Source organism: Scyliorhinus canicula, chromosome 8 (assembly GCF_902713615.1).
Source record: "Scyliorhinus canicula chromosome 8, sScyCan1.1, whole genome shotgun sequence".
Lineage (NCBI taxonomy): Eukaryota > Metazoa > Chordata > Chondrichthyes > Carcharhiniformes > Scyliorhinidae > Scyliorhinus > Scyliorhinus canicula.
The window spans coordinates 101,336,048-101,357,912 of NC_052153.1; the positions used below are offsets into that span (position 1 = coordinate 101,336,048).

Here is a 21,865-nt window from a genome sequence, read left to right on the forward strand (position 1 = left end):
CGCCCAGAAACGGTCCCACAAAATCCCTGTGTAGGCATACCCATGGGCGTCCTGGTGATTCCCAAGGTTGAAGGGAGTGTATGATGTTCTTGGCATGCGCGCAGCACTGCACAACTCTTTCAATGACCCCACTGATACCGGGTCACCAACATAACTGTGGGCCAACATTTTCATGTTGGATGCTCCCAGATGGCTATGAACAGAACTCCCTGACCCGATGGGGAGAATGACCTCGTGAGCCCCCCACAATATGACGGCATCTTCCACACTGAGCTCGACAACTTCTGGACGAAAAGCCGCACGGTTACCAGAAGGGCCTCCTTTTTCCAGCCACTCAACAGCATGAGACAAAGCCTCACCAGTCCTGGCTCTCACTGGTCTGTCACCAGCAAGGTGACAGCCCATGAAATTGAAAGTTGCAATTACCTGTCCTCGCCACAGGTGAGGACAAGACCCTCACAGGCCCTCAGAGGCAATGGCAGATGGCTGAGGGTGTCCGCATGGGCAATTTACGTGCACGGGAGGTTCTGGAATGTGTACTGGCACGCAGCAAGCAGTAGTGCCCAGCAGTGGACCCTAGCGAATGCGATTGGTGGGATTCCCTTATCCTCCCTGAAGAGGCCGAACAGCGGCTTGTGGTTGGCTACAATGACGCTGGTGGATCTTTTTTATCCCAAAGATCACTACCAAGCCCTCTTTCTCTATCTGAGTGTAACATCACTCTGCGTTTGCCAGAGTTCTTGAAGTAGACGCGTTTGGGTGTTCCGTGTGGTCGTCCCATCCATGTGCCAGCACTGCCCCAATGCCATAGGGAGAAGCATCACATGTCAAGATTAGGGGCCTAGCTGGATCATAATGCGCAAGAAGCTGAGTGGGGGGCAGACAAATGTTTTCTCCTGCAAACGGATGCAGCACCAATCCTGGTCCTTCCTCAACAGCATGTGGAGTGGAGCCAACAGAGTGACCAATCTGCAATGAACTTCATACAGTAGATGACTATGCGCAAAGTGTCAGGGGCATGATCCCTGCATGAAGCCGCCGAGATGTGCAGAAGTCCACAATGGAGATGGCAGCACCAATATCCATGTCCATAGTTACCATATGACCATTAATCTGTAGCATTACCTGGATCAGTGCTACCTTTGGAGCCAGTTCAATTAAAACAATTCTCATCATTCAGGGTGTCCATGTATAAAGCTCGGGTTTGGGGGCGATCTAGGTGGTTGTCATGGGTGGCATTCTCTGCGTCCAACCTGATGGCCCTGACTTCACATGTTCACCTCCACCATCATTGGCAACTGGTCAGCGGTAGCACCCTAGATTCTTACCCTTCTGTGGAATTGCCTCTGAGACTGCCCCTTTGGAAGATAGCACAAGTGGATCGCACTGTAGCTTCACAGCGCCAGGGTCTCAGGTTCGATTCCCGGCTTGGGTCACTGTCTGTGCGGAGTCTGCACGTTCTCCCCATGTCTGCGTGGGTTTCCTCCGGGTGCTCCGGTTTCTCCCCACAGTCCAAAGATGCGCAGATTAGGTAGATTGGCAATGATAAATTGCCCTTAGTGTCCAAAAAAATGTTAGGTGGGGTTACTGGGTTACGGGATAGGGTGGAAGTGTGGACTTAGGTAGGGTGCTCTTTCTAGGGGCTGGCACAGACTTGATGGGCTAAATGGCCTCCTTCTGCATTGTAAATGTTATGATTCTATGAAGTCTGGTCTGACCAGCACCATCCCGTGATGCGAGGGGGTGCAGAAGGAAGGGTGGGCCAAACTATGGATTGCCACTGCCCATGGACCCCTGCAGCTCCTGCACTACTTTCTCCGCATATTCGTGATCTAGTGAAAGTTCAATGGCCCGTTTCAAATCTCAAATGAATTCCACCAATAGCTTCCTCTTTGTGGCCGTGTTGTTTTGCTGCACCCGAGTCGGCCCCCCTGCACCTCAGAGAGGGACAGCCCGAACTCTCCGTGATCAGCCAGCTGTCTGAAGCGGGTCAAGAAGTCAGAAACTCGTTCGGCCAGAGCCCACACTGCTGTGCTAAAATGATACCACTGCATAATTATGGAAGGCTTGGGGTCGTAGTGTTCTGAAACCATAGTGTCCAGCTCATCAAAAGATTTGGGGTTCGGTGTCGCCAAATAAGTCAGACACTTTATGATCCCAAACGTCTTGCCCCAAAATCCTGTTTGCCTGGAAAAATTACCTCATGCGCTCCGCATATTGGTTCCAGTCTTCCAGACCCCTGTCAAAGGCTTCCAACTTTCCAAATAACAGCATCTTAACTAGTTATGGCGTCATGTCCCAAACAGCAACCTCCGGCAGTCTGGGAGGCAGTTCTACGAGTGAGTTTTGAGTTTCCTTTAAGAGTGTTTTTCAGGCATGTCTATTTAAGGGAGATGCATGTCCATTTTAAACTAATTTAGAACTTTTCAGAAAGCTTGCAAGGCTGTTGAAGTTGCAAAAGTCAAGTGACCCCTTGTCAGCCATCGTACAGTTCATCATTGTCCATTTTAAAAGGAATACAGTTTTTTTAAATTACAATGTTTTCAAGCGTACCTTGGCATGACACTCATCCCTTCCATGGAGAACAAAAGAATCAATTTCAATTTTTCCATTGATTTCTTGTGAAGCATAAAGAGAACGGTGTACACAGGAACTTTCATTCACACACGCTAATTCAGAACTGTGACAATTTCTCACCTTTTTGGTGCAGCCACCCCCCCCCCCCCCCCCCATCCCCCAACAGTTTTTTTTCTTAGGATAGGGCACCAACAATGACATTAGGCGGATCCAAACTGTGGCTTTAATCAGCTAGTTGTTAGCCCGGTGGTCGACTACAGAGAAAGGCCGACCACCGGGAAACCTGGGTACATAAACCCCGCCTCGGAGGCGGGGTCTACTTGCCTATCGACCAATTGGTGAGCCGTCACATGATTAGTCCCAGCCAATCAGATGAGAGGCACATGACAAGCCAGAGCCAATGGGAAACCAATGCTCTGCACCAATGGCAGTGCTCCCTCTCATATCACCACATTCACCCCTTGTGGAGAAAGAAGGCGGGGGGCGTGTGAGGGGAAGAGAGAGGGGGGGCGGTCCGAGGACTGGTGATATGAGTAGAGATAATCAAAGATATGGGCTGCCCACTGGCTCGTGACAAAAATAAACAATACTACATACTACAAAAAAATTACAATAGATTCCAGTAAAGTCCCATGGTTGCATCAGATGGTCACGATCAGCCTGTCGGGTGCCCGTGATGTTCTGGTGGACCGTCGCAGTGGAGCCGGTGACATTGGGCCGATGGTCGTCCTTGCCTCCGGGAGCGTCGTTCGTAGATGTGTCTCCGTACCCCGGGCCGGTGGTGGAGACGCTGTAATCGGGGAAGGGGGGGTATATGCGCTGGGTCGTGGGGGCGCGGGGGGCGCTGGGGTGAATTAGGGTTGGGGGGACGTGTTGATGGAAGAGGAGAAAGCCACACGCCGGTGGGTGCCATGTCCCGGAGCGAGACCATACCCTGCCGGCCGTCGGGATACTCCACGTACGCATACTGCGGGTTGGTGTGGAGTAACTGGACTCGCTCAACCAACGGGTCGGACTTGTGTACCCGCACATGCTTCCGGAGCAAGATGGGCCCGGGGGTGGCCAGCCAGGTCGGGAGAGGGGATCCTGAGGACGACTTCCTGGGGAAAACAAGACGTTCGTGAGGTGTTTGATCAGTGGTAGTACAGAGGAGAGACCGGATTGAGTGAAGGGCGTCGGGGATGACCTCTTGCCAACGGGGGACAGGGAGATCTCTGGACTGTAGGGCCAGCAGGATGGTCTTCCAAATGGTGCCATTCTCCCGCTCGACATGACCGTTACCCCGGGGGTTATAACTGGTCGTCCTGCTAGAGGCTATGCCCCTGCTGAGTAGGAATTGACACAGTTCGTCACCTATAAAGGAGGACCCCCGGTCGCTGAGAATGTACGCGGGGTAACCGAACAGGGAGAAGATGGATAGGAGGGCCTTTATGATGGTTGTTGTGGTCATGTCGGGACAGGGAATGGCGAAAGGGAAGCGGGAGTACTCGTCGATAACACTCAGGAAATATGTGTTACGGTTGTTGGAGGGGAGGGGACCCTTGAAGTCTATACTGAGACGTTCAAAGGGGCGGGATGCCTTGATCAGATGCGCTCGTTCAGGGCGTTAGAAGTGCGGTTTGCACTCGGCGCAGACGTGGCAGTCCCTGGTGACGGTCCTGACTTCCTCAACGCAGTAGTGCAGGTTGCGGGTCTTAATAAAATGGTAAAAACGAGTGACCCCTGGATGGCAGAGGTCCGTGTGGAGGGAGCGGAGGCGGTCAATCTGCGCGCTAGAGCAGGTACCATGGGATGGGGCATCGGAAGGCTCGTTGAGCTTCCCAGGACGATACAAGATATCGTAGTTGTAGGTGGACTACTCGATCCGCCCCCGCAAGATCTTGTCGTTCTTGATCTTGCCCCTCTGTGCATTATCGAACATGAAAGCTACTGACTGTTGGTCTGTGAGGAGGGTAAACCTCCTGCCGGCCAGATAGTGCCTCCAATATCGCACGGCTTCGACTATGGCCTGTGCCTCCTTTTCCACCGAGGAGTGGCGGTTTTCGGAAGCGTGGAGGGTTCGTGAGAAGAAGGCCACGGGTCTTCCCGCTTGGTTGAGGGTGGCCACCAGAGCTACGCAGACGCGTCGCTCTCGGCCTGGAATGGGAGGGACTCGTCGATAGCATGCATCGTGGCCTTTGCGATATCCGCTTTGATGCGTATAAAGGCCTGGCGGGCCTCCATCGACAGGGGAAAAAAGGTGGACTGGATGAGGGGGCGGGCTTTGTCGGCATAATTGGGGACCCACTGGGCGTAATATGAGAAGAAGCCCAGGCAGCGTTTGAGGGATTTGAGGGTATTGGGGAGAGGGAGTTCCATCAGGGGGCGCATGTGTTTGGGATCGGGGCCTATCACTCCTTTACGCACTACGTAGCCGAGGATGGCTAGACGGTCGGTGCTAAACACGCACTTATCCTTATTGTAGGTTAAATTAAGGAGTTTCGCGGTTCGGAGGAATTTTTGGAGGTTGATGTCATGGTCCTGCTGGTCGTGGCCGCAGATGGTGACGTTATCGAGATACGGGAAGGTGGCCCATAAACCATGCTTGTCGACCATTCGCTCCATCTCCCGTTGGAAGACCGAGACCCCATTTGTGACACCGATTGGAACCCTGAGGAAGTGCTAGAGACGCCCATCTGCCTCAAACGCGGTGTACTTGCGGTCACTCGCGCGGATGGGGAGCTGGTGGTAGGCGGACCTAAGGTCCACCGTGGGAAAAACTTTGTATTTCGCGATCCTGTTAACCAGGTCGGAAATACGGGGGAGAGGGTACGCGTCCAGCTGCGTAAACCTGTTGATGGTCTGACTGTAATCAATGACCACCTGGTTTTTCTCATCAGTCCGAACTACCAGCACTTGGGCTCGCCAGGGACTGTTGCTGGCCTCGATAAAACCTTCCTTAAGGAGCCTCTGGACCTCGGACCCGATGAAGGTCCGGTCCTGGGCACTGTATCATCTGCTCCAAGTGGCGACAGGTTTACAATCTGGGGTGAGATTAGCAAACAAGGAAGGTGGGTCCACTTTGAGGGACGCGAGGCTGCAGACAGTAAGGGGGGGGGGGGGGGGGGGGGGGGGGGGGGCTAGGACCGCCGAATTGGAAGTTTAAGCTCTGCAGGTTGCACTGGAAATCCAGGCCCAAGAGTGCTGGAGGTATAGACGGGGGAGAATGAGGAGTTTGAAGTTTTTGAAAACCCTTCCCTGGACCGTGAGGTCCGCTATGCAGCACCCGGTGATTTGTACGGAGTGCGATCCCGAGGCCAATTCGATTTTATGCTTAACTGGGTGGATGGGGAGCGTGCAGCATCTTACCGTGTCGGAGTGGACGAAACTTTCCGTGCTCCCGGAGTCCAGTAGGCATTTCGTCTCGTGTCCGTTGAGCTGGATCGTTGTCGTAGTCTTGGCGAGCGAGCGTGGTCGCAACTGGTCGAGTGCGATGGAAGCAAGTCGTGGCGAGAGTTCCAGGTCATCCTCGGTGGCAGAGTAATCGCTGGCAGGGCCTTCCGTGTTGGCCCAAGATGGCGGCGCCCAGGACCCGCACGTGGAATCAGGGTCCCATGATGGCGGCGCCCAGGACCCGCACGTGGAGCCAGGGCCCAAGATGGTGGCGCCCATGACCCGCACGTGGCGTCCGGGGCCCAAGATGGCTGTGCCCATGGGGACCTCGTGGCAGCTGGGGGCAGTGTCAGCGGCGTCTGCGGGCCGGTCAGGGCAGCCGGGAGCGGGGGTCGGGAGGACCGTGGGCCTGTTGCGGGGGCTGGGAGGCGGACCGGAGAAGTCGGTGCGCGGCGCAGGGCCCTGGGGGGGCCCTGGGGGTGCGATCCGCGGTCGCTGCGCGGAACAGCAGCGACCGACTTGGTCTGGCAGACCACCGCGTAGTGGCCCTTCTTCCCGCAGCTCTTACACAGAGCGGAGCGGGGCCGGGCAGCGCGGGCCGGGGTGCTTCGAGAGGCCACAGAAATAGCAGCAGGGCCCCGATAGCTTGTCGGACTGTCCCGCAGCGCAGGCCTGGGGGGGGGGGGGGGGGGGGTCGGCGGAGGACGGGGGTGGCGCGTGCCACGATGTCCAGGGGGTTGCTGCGCGGCCGGGGGCGTATGCGCGGGCGTTCAGATCAGCGACCTCCAGGGAGGTTGCAAGGGTCCGTGCCTCAGCTAGGCTGAGGGCGTTCTTCTCCAGCAATCGTTGGCGGATAGAGGAGGATTGCATGCCGGCAACATAAACGTCTCTAATTAAAAGTTCCATGTGCTCGGTCGCCGAAACTTGGGGACAGGCACACATTCTCCCTAGAGCTGTGAGGGCCTGGTAGAATTCGTCAAGTGACTCACCAGGGAACTGCTGTCTAGTCGTCAGGAGATGCCGTGCGTATACTTCGTTGACCGGCCAGAGAAAGTGTCCTTTCAGGATATCCATGGCCGCATCATAATCTCTTTCGTCCTCAGTCATTGAATATACCGCCGTGCCCATGCACGAGTGGAGGATGTGGAGTTTCTGTTCCTTGGTGGGTTTGCTGGCTGCAGTTGTCAGGTAACTGTTGAAGCACGTCTGCCAATGTTTAAAGATTGCAGGCGCATTTGAGGCATGCGGGCTGGTGCGGAGGCAGTCAGGCTTGATGCGTAGCTCCATTCCAAAATTCTAGCTGATTAAATTGATGTACCATCAATTGGACCCGAGAGACGATGATGATCCAAACTGTGGCTTTAATCAGCTAGTTGTTAGCCCGGTGGTCGACTACAGAGAAAGGCTGATCGCCGGGAAACCTGGGTACTTAAACCCCCGCCTTGGAGGCGGGGTCTACTTGCCTCTTGACCAATTGGTGAGCAGTCACATGACTAGTCCCATCCAATCAGATGTGAGGCACATGACCAGCCAGAGCCAATGGGAAACCAATGCTCGGCATCAATGGCAGTGCTCCCACTCATATCACCACAAAGAAAGAGGTGACAAATTTAGACTGTCGGGTGCCTTGGTCCGTTGCGAGTTGCGAGTGACAAAGTTGTGGTGTTGATTCAGGCGTCGGTTCGGTCGTTGGGGACTCCGGGAGCGTGTCGACCTCATCTTCATCCACGGGTGGGACCAAGGGGAGGGGGAATGTCCTGGAGCGGGGGTTGAGGTGGGGTGGGTCCGGGGTGAGGGAGGGTGGCGCTTGGGCAGAAGGGGGGTGTGTGTGAGGACCCAGCTGGTGCCAGGTCCCGGAGGGAGACTGTGTCTTGGCGGTTTCGTTAGTCGCAGTGCTCAGGAGCGACCGAATGGAGTGAAGGGCGTCGGGGAGGACCTCCTGCTAGCAGGAGGCCGGGGGATTTCTGGACCGTAGGGCCAGCTGGACGACCTTCCAGACCGTCCCATTCTCCCGCTCCACCTGCCTGTTTCCCCTGGGGTTGTAGCTGGTTGTCCTGCTCGAGGCGATGCCCCTGTTGAGCAGGAGGCCTTCATCAGGTGCGCACGGTCTGGCCAGTAGAAGTGCGGTTTACACTCCGCGCAGGCCTTGCAGTCTCTGGTGATAGCCCTGACTACCTTGATGGAGGAGGGCAGGTTGCGGGCCTTTATGAAGTGATAAAAACGGGTGACCCCTGGGTGACAGAGATCGTCGTGCAGGGTGCAGAGTTGGTCCACTTGTGCGCTGGCACATGTACCTCGAGATAGGGCATCGAGGGACTTGTTGAGCTTAACGGGGTGATACAAAATCTCGTAATTGGAGGTGGAGAGCTCGATCCTCCACCTCAAAATTTTATCATTTTGATCTTGACCCGCTGTGTGTTGTTGAACATGAAGGCAACCGACCATTGGTCAGTGAGGAGAGTGAATCTCCTGCTGGCCAGGTCATGCCTCCAATGCCGCACGGCTTCAACAATGGCTTGGGCCTCCTTTTCGACAGAGGAGTGCCAAAATTTGGAGGCATGTAGGGTGCAGGAAAAGAATGCCACGGGCCTGCCTGCCTGGTTGAGGGTGGCAGCCAGAGTGACATCTGATGCATCGCTCTCGACCTGGAGGGGGAGCGTCTCGTCGACTGCGTCCATCGCGCCTTGGCGATGTTGGCCTTGATACGGTTGAAGGCCTGGTGAGCCTCGGCCATTAGTGGAAAAACGGTGGAGTGAATGAGTCGGCGGGCCTTGTCCGCATAGTTAGGGACCCACTGGGCGTAGTACAAGAAGAACCCCAGCCATCATTTGAGAATCTTGGGGCAGTGGGAGTTCCATGAGGGGGCGCATGTGATCGGGGTCGTGCCCTAGAACTCCGTTCTGGACCACACACCCGAGGATAGCTAATCATTCCGTGCTGAACACACGCTTCTCCTTGTTGTAGATTAGGTTGAGGAGTTTGGCGGTGTCGAGGATTTTGGAAAGGTTAGCGTCGTGGTCCTGCTGGTCATGGCCGCAGATGGTGACGTTGTCCAGGTATGGGAAAGTGGCCCGCTGTCCGTACCGGTCAACCATTCAGTCCATCTTCCGTTGGAAGACCGAGACCCCGTTAGTGACACCGAAGGGAACCCTAAGGAAATGGTAACGGTGGCCGTCCGCTTCAAATGCGGTGTGCTGGCGGTCTGCCTTGCGAATGGAGAGCTGGTGGTAGACAGATTTCAGGTCCACTGTCGAGAAGACCCGGTACTGTGCAATCTGATTGACCATATCAGATATACATGGGAGGGGGTACGCGTCGAGCTGCGTGTACCGATTAATGGTCTGACTGTAGTCAACGACCATCCTGTTTTTCTCCCCAGTTTTCACCACTACCACTTGGGCTCTCCAGGGGCTGTTGGTGGCCTCGATGATACCTTCCCGCAGCAGCCGCTGGGCCTCAGACCTGATGAAAGTCCTGTCCTGGGCACTGTACCGTCTGCTCCTGGTGGCGATGGGTTTGCAATCCGGGTTGAGGTTTGCAAACAAGGAAGGTGGGTTGGCCTTAAGGGTCGTGAGGCCGCACACAGTAAGGGGTGGTAGGGGCCCACCAAATTTCAGGGTTAGGCTCTGGAGGTTGCACTGGAAGTCCAGGTCGAGTAGCAAGGCAGCGCAGAGATTGGAGAGGACGTAGAGCCGAAAGCCACTAAACTCTGCACCCTGGATGGTGAGGGTGGCGGTGCAGTACCCCCGGATTGCCACAGAGTGGGATCCGGAGGCCAGGGAGATTCTCTGGTTGGTGAGGTGGACCATGAGGGAGCAGCGCCTTACCGTATCGGGGTGGATGAAGCTCTCAGTGCTCCTGGATCCAGAAGGCAGGAAACCTTGTGCCCGTCGACCTTCACTGTCGTCGACGCGGTCGCGAGGTTGTGCGGTTGTGTCTGGTCGATTGTGACGGAGCCCAGACGTGGCTGGTCGGCGGCGGTTGCAGGCGATGAGCGGCCCAATGAGGTGTCCAACGAGCAGGGATCCTGAGGCGGGGAAGATGGCGGCGCCCACGGGCCGCAAGTGTCCTGAGGCAGGCAAGATGGCGGCGCTTGCCCCGCTACCCATTGAGGCCCTTAAGTGCAAAACTAATGTACACTACAGCCTCATCCCAAAACTGCTGGCATTCAACAACAGCAGACTTGGGGCTTAACAGCAGGAAGCCCCAAATGTAAAACCCTGTTAATTGCTTGCAGGCTTCTGGGCATTGTGGGACTAGGTCCTTCATTCCAAGACCCTTAAAATCTGCCTGCTATCATTTCAGCATCTATAATTGAAGAAAACAGTTTCTGTCACATTTCAGGCTGAAAGAACAACACTTGGGAGTCACAGAGTTAACTGCAAGAACAACATAATTTAATTTGCCATGTTGGCTAACTCACTAACATGTGCTATCAATCTTCAACCACCAGGTCAAGTGACCCCATATGTAGCCCAGAGTGCATTTTACGGCATCTTATCCAAGTGTTTTATACTACCTAATACTTTTGTCCCCACAAAAAATCAGCTATCATCATGAATTCCTCCCTTATAGACCAAAAACATGTCCATGATTTCTCTGCTTGGTGTATGTTCATTAGACTCCACCCCTTACTCCACAAACTGGAATAAATTTTGCAAACAAACTTAACAAATCATTATTTCCCTAACACAAAGTAAATTATTTTTTCAATTACAAATCTCAGGTGCGCCCAGTGAGTCATAGTCCAATGTAGTTTGTCTTTTTTTTAGTACTTCTCTTTTGAGAACTGGTATTTGTCTTTCACTATTTAACTGTGACAGCCCCTTGTGATAATCATCGGTCTGTAATTCAATGCACCTTAATGATCCAATCCAATTGTAGTTAGCTAATGTAGAAGCTAATGGGGCTAAAGGTGGACAAGTCTCCTGGCTCTGATGGAATGCATCCCAGAGTGCTAAAAGAGATGGCTAGGGAAATTACAAATGCACTAGTGATAATTTACCACAATTCACTAGACTCTGGGGTGGTCCGGTGGATTGGAAATTAGCAAACGTGACATCACTGTTTAAAAAAGGAGGTAGGCAGAAAGCGGGTAATTATAGGCCAGTTAGCTTAACTTCGGTAGTAGGGAAGATGCTGGAATCTATCATCAAGGAAGAAATAGCGAGACATCTAGATGGAAATTATCCCATTGGACAGACGCAGCATGGGTTTATAAAGGGCAGGTCGGCCTAACTAATTTAATGGATTTTTTGAGGACATTACCAGTGCAGTAGATAACAGGGAGCCAATGGATGAGGTATATCTGGATTTGGACAAGGTGCCAAGAGTTGCTGCATAAGATAAAGATGCATGGCATTAAAGGTAAAGTAGTAGCATGGATAGAGGATTGGCTAATTAATAGAAAACAAAGAGTGGGGATTAATAGGTGTTTCTCTGGTTGGCAATCAGTAGCTAGTGGTGTCCTTCAGGGACCAGTATTGGGTCCACAATTGTTCACAATTTATATAGATGATTTGGAGTTGGGGACCAAGGGCAACGTGTCCAAGTTTGCAGACGACACTAAGATGAGTGGTAAAGCAAAAAGTGCAGAGGATACTGGAAGTCTGCAGAGGGATTTGGATAGTTTATGTGAATGGGCGAGGGTTTGGCAGATGGAATACAATGTTGACAAATGTGAGGTTATCCATTTTGGTTGGAATAATAGCAAAAGGGATTATTGTTTAAATGATAAAATATTAAAACATGCTGCTGTGCAGAGGGACCTAGGTGTCCTAATGCATGAGTCGCAAAAAGTTGGTTTACAGGTTCAACAGTTGATTAAGGAGGCAAATGTAGTTTTGTCCTTCATTGCTAGAGGGATGGAGTTTAAGACTAGGGAAGTTATTCTGCAACTGTATAAGGTGTTAGTGAGACCACACCTGGAGTATTGTGTTCAGTTTTGATTTCCTTACCCGAGAAAGGACGTATTGGCACTGGAAGGTGTGCAGAGGAGATTAACTAGGTTAATCCCAGAGTTGAGGGGGTTGGATTACATGGAGAGGTTGAGTATACTGGGACTTTACTCGTTGGAATTTAGAAGGATGCGGGGGGATCTTATAGAAACATATAATATCATGAAGGGAATAGATAGGATAGGTGCGGGAAGTTGTTTTCACTGGCGGGGTGAAAGCAGAACTAGGGGGCATAGCCTCAAAATAAGGGAAAGTAGATTTAGGACTGACTTTAGGAGGAACTTCTTCACCCAAAATGTTGTGAATCTATGGAATTCCTTGCCCAGTAAAGCAGTTGAGGCTCCTTCATTAAATGTTTTTAAAATAAAGATAGAGTCTTTGAAGAATAAAGGAATAAAGGGTTATGGTGTTCGGGCAGGAAAGTGGAGCTGAGTCCACAAAATATCAGCCATGATCTCATTAAATGGCGGAGCAGGCTCGAGGGGCCAGATGGCCTACTCCTTCTCCAAGTTCTTATGTTCATATGTTATGTTCTTTCTTATGAAATTGTCCATCCACTGCTTCCAATGCAGCTGGTATTTTCAAAGTATCATCCAATGTTAATTAATTCTCCTCTTCCCAGCAGCTAACGCCTCAATTTATCTGACCTGCAAAGTTGGACCACCTGATCCATTATCTGGATATTTAGATCCATTGCTGAATCGTTGCATCTATCTGATGCTTGCTTCAAAACAATCACAAATTGGGGTTACTGATTCTCCTTCGTTCTGTCTCATCGGACTGAAAATATGCCTTTGGAATTGTAGTATCTTGAATGACTGGCAATCACTACGTAGTAAACAATTTATTAAGGCAAATAACTATTTACAGAGATTGAGATAAACCCCACAACTCCTAATTCCGTACAGTAAAACCCGCGCTTAGACCTGGAATTCATATGCTCCTGCCTGGTTGGCCCTATGGGTCACATGACCCTCCTCAAACTCTCCCCGAGCAACAATGGGGAATAATGTACAGCCATTCTTCCATCTTTCTCAGATCAGATTCAGTTTCTACAGGACTCCCAAACTGTTCAACAACACGGCACCTCCCCTTTACATAGACTGGTTTAGCTTGAAGTATTTCTAGCAAGTGTCAGTATTGGGCCCCTTGCTGATGCATGCATCCAAATAGTGCATTTAGTGCTTGCTGCCTGCAACAATCATGTAAATGATTAGCAAGAAAAATTCTGTGCTTTAAATCTAACAGCAGCAGAGTACATCGCAATCCTCACTGTTTGCAGGAGTTATCCAGTTTAGCCCCCCTGCCTGTTGCAGACAGATAGTGTTCCTAAATGAAAGTGATAACTGCTAACATAGTTTTGATACTATGCCTCTCATTCAACTTGATAGTGTAGGTGTTGCTACTTTTTGCAAACATCGAGGGATTACATTTATTGAGAGCTCTGTAATTATACTGTGATGTGAACTTGTTCTCGTTTATTCTTCAAAGATCAGAACTTTACAAGGAACACCCATAATAATTTGTCAATATGTGTGTACGTTAATTGTTGATCGTACATAAAAGCTGACAGAATATGGAAACAAATGCAGAACGATCAATGTCTTTGAAACTCATCTGTCAGCACAAATTACAAACTGAATTCCTATTATCACAAATTAATTGTGGCAACTCTTTTAGGGTTTGGTGAACCAATGGATTATTTGAAATGCATTGTGACATTGTGACAATGATTCTCAAATGTGCGCTGCTCGTAGTGCTTTTCTCATGTGTTTCTTTGTGTTGAAGATATTTGCAGCATGCAAGGCATTGACGAAATTACTAATGATCTATGATACACTAAAGGTACTTCCAAGCAATAGGAGGAATAGAAGATGGATTGGCACTATGGTAACATGTTCACATATGTAACAGGGTTTCCTTTACTCCACAACCGGCTGGTATTGGGTGTCACAGATAACTTGGTGTCTCTCCTGCAGGTGTTGAAACCACAACCCAGAAGTGTTGCACTGAGACAGCTTCACAAGAGAGGGAACAAGTCTCACTGTTTATGCCTGACCAGTGGGATTGTCCTTATGGCATACCAGTTACCCTGAATGCCACCTTCGCCTGTGTGAGTCTCTCTCCTGTGATGGTGAAATGTCACCAAGTGCCCCACTAGCGCAACTTCACTGTTTATTCCTAACCAGTGGTCTCTCTTGAGTGAGTGGGTTTGAAGCGCTCGGATTCCCTTTGGGTCCTCGACTACGGAATTATGTCCTGGCAATTATTGTGACTCAACCAGAACAGACAGTGAAAGAAAGGGGAGACCACGATGGTAGATTTAAAATTAAATCATTTATTCAAGAAAATTAGGGCTTACACAACTCAAACTGTCAGACAAACACCGGTTATAAAAATACTATACTATAAAAACAAGAGACTAAACGACATAACAAAAGTTCTTACTTTTATGCGAGTTTACTTTAACTCCTACAAGCATAAACATATATATTCACTCACCCACTCCAAAACCTCAACACTCTAAACTAATTGGGAGTTCCTGTGGGGTGAGAGAGCTTACTCACCGTCCCCAGGGAGAAAAGTCCAGCTGATATGAATGTTTCTGGCTCCTCCACAAAACTGGCAGGTGCGTGTGGCTGCTGTTCCTTTGGTCTCTTTTCCGCTTGCTCTTTTGCCTTTTCCGCTTGCTCTGCTCCTTTGTCTCTGGTTCTCATGTCTCCTGGTCTATCTCCTTCATGATGCACTATCAATTACGACGAGATGAGAGTAGAATGTAATCAAGGCTTTATTACACAGAGATGTGTGGCCTCCTCCAGCAGCTGACAAAATGGCTGCTGTACAGAGAGCACACATATTTATACTCCACCTACTGGGCGGAGCCAGCATGCAGGGATCTACCCCACGTACCTGTAGTACAGGAGCCTTACCGTAATACCCATATATACAATATCATACAACAGTGGTGACTATCACATTCATCCCCTGTTTTCCACCAGCGGGGTGGTGGAAAAAGTATATTCATACAGATTGCTTTTAAAAATTACAGAAGGTTACAAATTTAGGTGATCTGACGCTGTGATCTGACGTCGAGAGCGGCGCAGTGCTGGTGGCGACTCAGGCGTCGGTTTGGTCTTCGGTGACTCAGAGAGCATGTCAAAATCCTCTTCATCTCCGGGTGGGAGCAAGGGGAGGACAGACTGTCCTGGAGCGGGGGCTGCGGTGGGCTGTGCCGGGGGAAGGGAGGGTGGCACCAGGGGAGTGAGGGGTGTGTGGGGAACCAGCTGGTGCCAAGTCCCTGAGGGAGACTGTGTCTTGGCGGCCGTCATTTGGTTGGTGTGGAGTAGCTGTACCCTCTCACTCAACGGGTCCGCCTTGTGGAGTCGCACGCGTTTACGGAGGAGGACGGGTCCTGGAGCTGCCAGCCATGTCGGGAGCGAAACCCCGGAGGTGGACTTCCTGGGGAAGGCAAAGAGACGTTCATGGGGGGTTTCGTTAGTCGCGGTGTACAGGAGCGACCGAATGGAGTGAAGTGCGTCGGGGAGGACCCCCTGCCAGCGGGAGGCCAGAAGATTTCTGGATCGTAGGGCGAGCTGGACGGCCCTCCAGACCATCCCATTCTCCCGCTCCACCTGCCCGTTTCCCCTGGGGTTGTAGCTGGTCGTCCTGCTCGAGGCAATGCCCCTGTTGAGCAGGTATTGGCACAGCACATCGCTCATGAATGAGGATCCCCGGTCGCTGTGGACGTAGGCGGGGAAACCAAACAGAGCGAAGATGGTGTTGAGGGCTTTGATGACGATGGCAGACGTCATATCGGGGCATGGGACAGTGAAGGGAAATCGGGAATATTCGTCGACCACACTGAGAAAGTACGTGTTTCGGTCGTTCGAGGGAGGGCCCTGTGAAGTCCACGCTGAGGCGTTCAAAGGGGCGGGAGGCCTTCACCAGGCACGCACGGTCTGGCCGGTAGAAGTGAGGTTTAAACTCCGCGCAGACCTGGCAGTCTCTGGTGATAGCCCTGACTTCCTCGATGGAGTAGGGCAGGTTGCGGGCCTTAATGAAGTGGTAAAAACAGGTGACTCCTGGGTGACAGAAATTGTCGTGCAGGGTCCGGAGTCGGTCCACTTGCGTGCTGGCACATGTACCTCGGGACAGTGCGTCCGGGGGCTCGTTGAGCTTACCGGGGCGATACAAAATCTCACAATTGTAGGTGGAGAGCTCGATCCTCAACCTCAAGATTTTATCATTTTTGATCTTGCCCCGCTGTGTGCTGTTAAACATGAAGGCAACCGACAGTTCGTCAGTGAGGAGAAGGAATTTCCTGCGGGCCAGGTAATACCGCCAATGTCGCACAGCATTAACGATCTCTTTTCGACAGAGTGCCGAATTTCAGAGGCAAGGAGGGTGCAGGCAAAGAATGCCATGGGCCTGCCTGCCTGGTTGAGGGTGGCGGCCACAGCGACGTCCGATGCATCGTTCTCGACTTGGAAGGGGAGCGTCTCATCGACCGCATGCATCGCGCCTTCGCGATTTCGGCCTTGATACGGTTGAAGGCCTGATGAGCCTCGGCCGTCAGTGGGAAAACAGTGGATTGAATGAGTGGGCGGTCCTTATCCGCATAGTTTGGGACCCACCGGGCGTAATACAAAAATAACCCCAGGCATCGTTTGAGGGCCTTGGGGCAGTGGGAGAGGGGGAGTTCCATGAGGGGGCGCATGCGATCAGGGTCGGGCCCTAGAACTCCGTTCTGAACCACATAGCCGAGGATTGCTAATCGGTTCATGCTGAACACACACTTCTCCTTGTTGTATTTTAGGTTGAGGAGAGTGGCGGTGTGGAGAAATTTGGAAAGGTTAGCGTCGTGGTCCTGCTGGTCGTGGCCGGAGATGGTGACGTTGTCCAGGTATGGGAAAGTGGCCCGCAGCCCGTACTGGTCAACCATTCGGTCCATCTCCTGTTGGAAGACCGAGACCCCGTTAGTGACGACGAAGGGATCCCTAAGGAAATGGTAAAGGCGGTCGTCTGCTTCAAACGCAGTGTATGGGCGGTCGGCCTTACAGATGGGGAGCTGGTTGTAGGCAGATTTCAGGTCCACTGTCGAGAAGACCCGGTACTGTGCAATCTGATTGACCATATCAGATGTGCGTGGGAGCGGGTACGCGTCGAGCTGAGTGTACTGGTTGATGGTCTGACTGTAGTCAACGACCATCCTGTTTTTCTCCCCGGTTTTCACCAATCCCACTTGGGCTCTCCAGCGGCTGTTGCTGGCCTCGATAATACCTTCCCACAGCAGCCGCTGGACCTCAGATCTGATGAAGGTCCTGTCCTGGGCGCTGTACCATCTACTCCTGGTGGCGATGGGTTTGCAATCGGGGTTAGGTTTGCAAAAAGGGAAGGCAGATCGACCTTAAGGGTTGCGAGGCCGCAAACAGTAAGGGGTGGTAGGGGCCCACCAAATTTCAGGGTTAGGCTCTGGAGGTTGCACTGGAAGTCCAGGCCAAGTAGCAAGGCAGCGCAGAGGTTGGCGAGGACGTAGAGCCGGCAGCCACTGAACTCTACGCCCTGGACGGTGAGGGTGGTGATGGAGTACACCCGGATCACCACGGAGTGGGATCCGGAGGCCAGGGATATTCTTTAGTTAGCGGGGTGTACCGCGAGGGAGCAGCGCCTTACCGTATCGGGGTGGATGAAGTTCTTAGTGCTCCCGGAGTCAGAAGGCAGCATATCTCGTGTCCGTCAACCTTCACCTTTGTCGAAGCGGTCGCGAGGTTGTGCGGTCGAGACTGGTCATAGAACATAGAACATTACAGCGCAGTACAGGCCCTTCGGCCCACGATGTTGCGGCGACCTTGGTAGTGTGGACGAGCAGAGAGATCTCGGTGTCCATGTCCATAGATCCCTGAAAGTTGCCACCCAGGTTGAGAGGGTTGTTAAGAAGGCGTATGGTGTGTTGGCTTTTATTGGTAGAGGAATTGAGTTTCGGAGCCATGAGGTCATGTTGCAGTTGTACAAAACTCTGGTGCGGCCGCATTTGGAGTATTGTACAACTGCAACATGACCTCATGGCTCCGAAACTCAATTCCTCTACCAAAGTCCCTCTAAAGTCGCTCTACACCAGGGGTGGGCAAACTACGGCCCGCGGGCCGCATGCGGCCCACCAAAGGTCTTTATGCGGCCCACCAAGTCATTAAAAAAAAAAAATTTTTTTAATTTTTTTTTAAGGTTAATGGGGGGGGGGCTGTTGGGTTACTTACTGGTATAGGGTGGATACGTTGACTTGAGTAGGGTGATCATTGCTCGGCACAACGTCGAGGGCCGAAGGGCCTGTTCTGTGCTGTACTGTTCTATGTTCTATATGAGGCGCCCAGAATCATAACCGGGTGAAGTAATTATTTTACTTCATATACTATGCGGCCCTTTAAAATTGTGAATTTCTGAATGTGGCCCTTGCACGGAAAAGTTTGCCCACCCCTGCTCTACACTATTCCCTTATCGTCCATATGTCTATCCAATGACCATTTGAATGCGTTTAGTGTTGGCGAATCCACTACTGTTGCAGGCAGGGCATTCCACGCCCTTACTACTCTCTGAGTAAAGAACCTACCTCTGACATCTGTCCTATATCTATCTCCCCTCAATTTAAAGCTATGTCCCCTCATGCTGGACATCACCATCCGAGGAAAAAGGCTCTCACTGACCACCCTATCTAATCCTCTGATCATCTTTATGCCTCAATTAAGTCACCTCTTAACCTGCTTCTCTCTAACGAAAACAGCCTCAAGTCCTTCAGCCTTTACTCATATGATCTTCCCTCCATACCAGGCAACATTCTTGTAAATCTCCTCTGTACCCTTTCCAATGCTTCCATATCCTTCCTATAATGTGGCGACCAGAACTGCACACAATACTCCAAATGCGGCCGCACCAGAGTTTTGTACAACTGCAACATGACCTCATGGCTCCGAAACTCAATTCCTCTACCAATAAAAGCTAACACACCGTACGCCTTCTTAACAACCCTCTCAACCTGGGTGGCAACTTTCAGGGATCTATGGACATGGACACGGAGATCTCTCTGCTCGTCCACACTACCAAGAATCTTACCATTAGCCCAGTACTCTGCCTTTCTGTTATTCCTTCCAAAATTAATCACCTCACACTTTTCTGCATTAAACTCAATTTGCCACCTCTCAGCCCAGCTCTGCAGCTTATCTATGTCCCTCTGTAACTTGCAACATCCTTCTGCACTGTCCACAACTCCACCGACTTTAGTGTCATCTGCAAATTTACTCACCCATCCTTCTACGCCCTCCTCCAGGTCATTTATAAAAATGACAAACAGCAACGGCCCCAAAACAGATCCTTGTGGCACACCACTAGTAACTGGACACCAGTCAGAGCATTTCCCATCAACCACCACTCTTTGTCTTCTATCAGCTAGCCAATTTCTGATCCAAACTGCTAAATCACCCTGAATCCCATGCCTCTGTATTTTCTGCAAGAGCCTACCGTGGGGAACCTTATCAAACGCTTTACTGAAATCCATATGCACCACATCAACTGCTTTACCCTCATCCACCTGTTTGGTCACCTTCTCGAAGAACTCAATGAGGTTTGTGAGGCACGACCTACCCTTCACAAACCCATGTTGACTATCTCTAATCAAATTATTCCTTTCCAGATGATTATACATCCTATCTCTTATAAACCTTTCCAAGACTTTTCCCACAACAGAAGTAAGGCTCACTGGTCTATAGTTACCGGGGTTATCTCTACTCCCCTTCTTGTACAAGGGCACAACATTTGCTATCCTCCAGTCCTCTGGCACTATTCCTGTAGACAAAGATGACTTAAAGATCATGACCGAGGAGAGATGCGGCTGGTTGTTGGCGGTTGCAGGCGATGAGCGGCCTGATGAGGTGCCCAACAGGCAGGGGTCCTGAGGCGGGTAAGGTGGCGACGCCTACGGGCCACACATGTCCTGGGGCAGGCAATTTGGCTGCATCCTCAGGCCGCACGTGTCCTGGGGTAGGCAAGATGGTGGCGCCCACGAGCCGCACGTGGGGTTGCCGAGACAATAGCGGCGATTGAGCAGGCCTGGCACACTGCAGCAAAATGTCCCTTCTTGCAGAGCGCGCTCCACGCTGGGCAGCGCTGCCGGGGGTGTTTTCTATGTCCGCAGAAGTAGCATTTGGGTCCCCGGGGTTGGTTGGCTGCCGCGCAGCGCAGGCGTGGGGTTGGCTGGGGGTGGTCGCTGATGGGTTACACGATGGGGTGTCCGCCGGCGGGGTCAACGATGCACGGGGGGGTGGGCCATGCTGTCGGGGGCATAAGCCTGTACATGGCGTGAGGCGACCGTAAGCGAGAGCGCTAGTTTCTTTGTCGCCACGAGGTCAAGCATGGCCCCTTCTCAGGGGCGCTGGCAGATGTACTCCGATCCTATGCCCGTAACGAACACGTCTCTCATCAGTAGGTTCGAATGTTCAGTGGCCGAAACGGCCTAGCAGTCACAGTCTCTCACCAGGGCGAGCAGGGCACGCCAGAAATCTTCCAGACTCACCGGGAAGTTGGTGCCCCGTGTACAGGAGGTGCCTTGGTTAGATCTTGTTGGACTGCTGACAGTAATTCTCCTTCCGTAGCGCCATGGCTTCTGCGTAGGTCGGCGCGTCCTAGAGGAGGGGAAAAACGTTGGAGCTCAGCCGCGTGTACAGAATCTGGAGCTTCTGTGCTTCTGGGATTGAGTCTGGCGCAGACCCGATGTAAACTTCAAATCAGGCTAGCCAATGTTCAAAGTCTTTTTTGGCGTTGTCTGCTTGAGGATGCAACTGCAGGCGATCCGGCTTGGTGCGAAGGTCCATCTCTGAAAAATCTCTGTGTAATAAATTGATGCACTATCAATTACGACGAGACGAGAATAGAATGTAATCAAGGCTTTATTACACAGAGATGTGTGGCCTCACACAGCAGCTGACGAAATGGCTGCTGTACGGAGAGCACACACATTTATACAGCAGGCAGGGATCTACCCCCGTACTTGTAGTACAGGAGCCTTACCGTAATACCCATATATACAATATCATACAACAGTGGTGACTATCACATTCACCCCCTGTTAAAAATGAGTCCAGCGGGGGTGGTGGAAAAAGTATATACATACAGATTGCTTTTTAAAATTACAGAAGGTTACAAATTTAGGTGATCTGACGCCGTGATCTGACGTCGAGAGCACCGCAGTGCTGGTGGCGACTCAGGCGTCGGTTTGGTCTTCGGCGACTCCGGGAGCGTGTCAAAATCCTCTTCATCCCCGGGTGGGAGCAAGGGAAGGACGGACTGTCCTGGAGCGGGGGCTGTGGTGGGGTATGCCGGGGGAAGGGAGGGTGGCGCCAGGGGAGTGAGGGGTGTGTGGGGAACCAGCTGGTGCCAAGTCCCTGAGGGAGACTGTGTCTTGGCGGCCGTCAACGGGTCCGCCTTGTGGATACAATATCATACAATGGTGGTGACTACCACACTTCAGTCTCTCACTCTCCACTCCTCTCGCACTCCACAACCACCCTCCTGGGCCTGGAGCTGCCCTTTTATCTCCTGGCCCAGCCAGGACCATCTTCTCCCAGGTCTTGATGTTGCTCCCTGCTGCCACATGGCCTAGCCAGGACTGTCTTCCCCCAGGTCCAGTTGTTGTTCCCTGCTGCCACCTACAGACAGCCTTCAGAAGTTTCACCTCTTTATCTCCATTAGGAGTCTCACAGCTCCTCCTCCTCCAGCAGTTTGATTTCCTTCTCTGGTTGTTGCAACCGTTTGCCCGAGATTTTTAGCTCTTCCAGGTTTCTTTGGTGGTAGTCGAATTAACTTTTGAATGTACCTTGCAGATTAATCAGTAAGGCATGCAAGATGCTCAGTATGGTAGTGCAAAATTCCTTTGTTGCAAATACATTTTGACATCCTGCTCTAACTTGAAATAA

At 51.8% G+C, this 21,865-nt stretch overlaps 1 long non-coding RNA gene across 3 annotated transcripts in view; it reads right to left on the minus strand.

Annotated features, from left to right (window-relative positions):
* Window positions 1-21,865, minus strand: part of LOC119970414 — a 224,513-nt gene that overhangs the window by 144,611 nt on the left and 58,037 nt on the right. Inside the window, exon 1 of one of the 3 annotated variants that reach the window (XR_005461609.1) lies at window positions 14,474-14,745. The exons of the other annotated variants lie outside the window; for them this stretch is intronic. This is a non-coding gene — a long non-coding RNA (uncharacterized LOC119970414). Of the gene's footprint in view, window positions 1-14,473; window positions 14,746-21,865 lie in introns of those variants that run through there. 3 annotated transcript variants of the gene reach the window in all.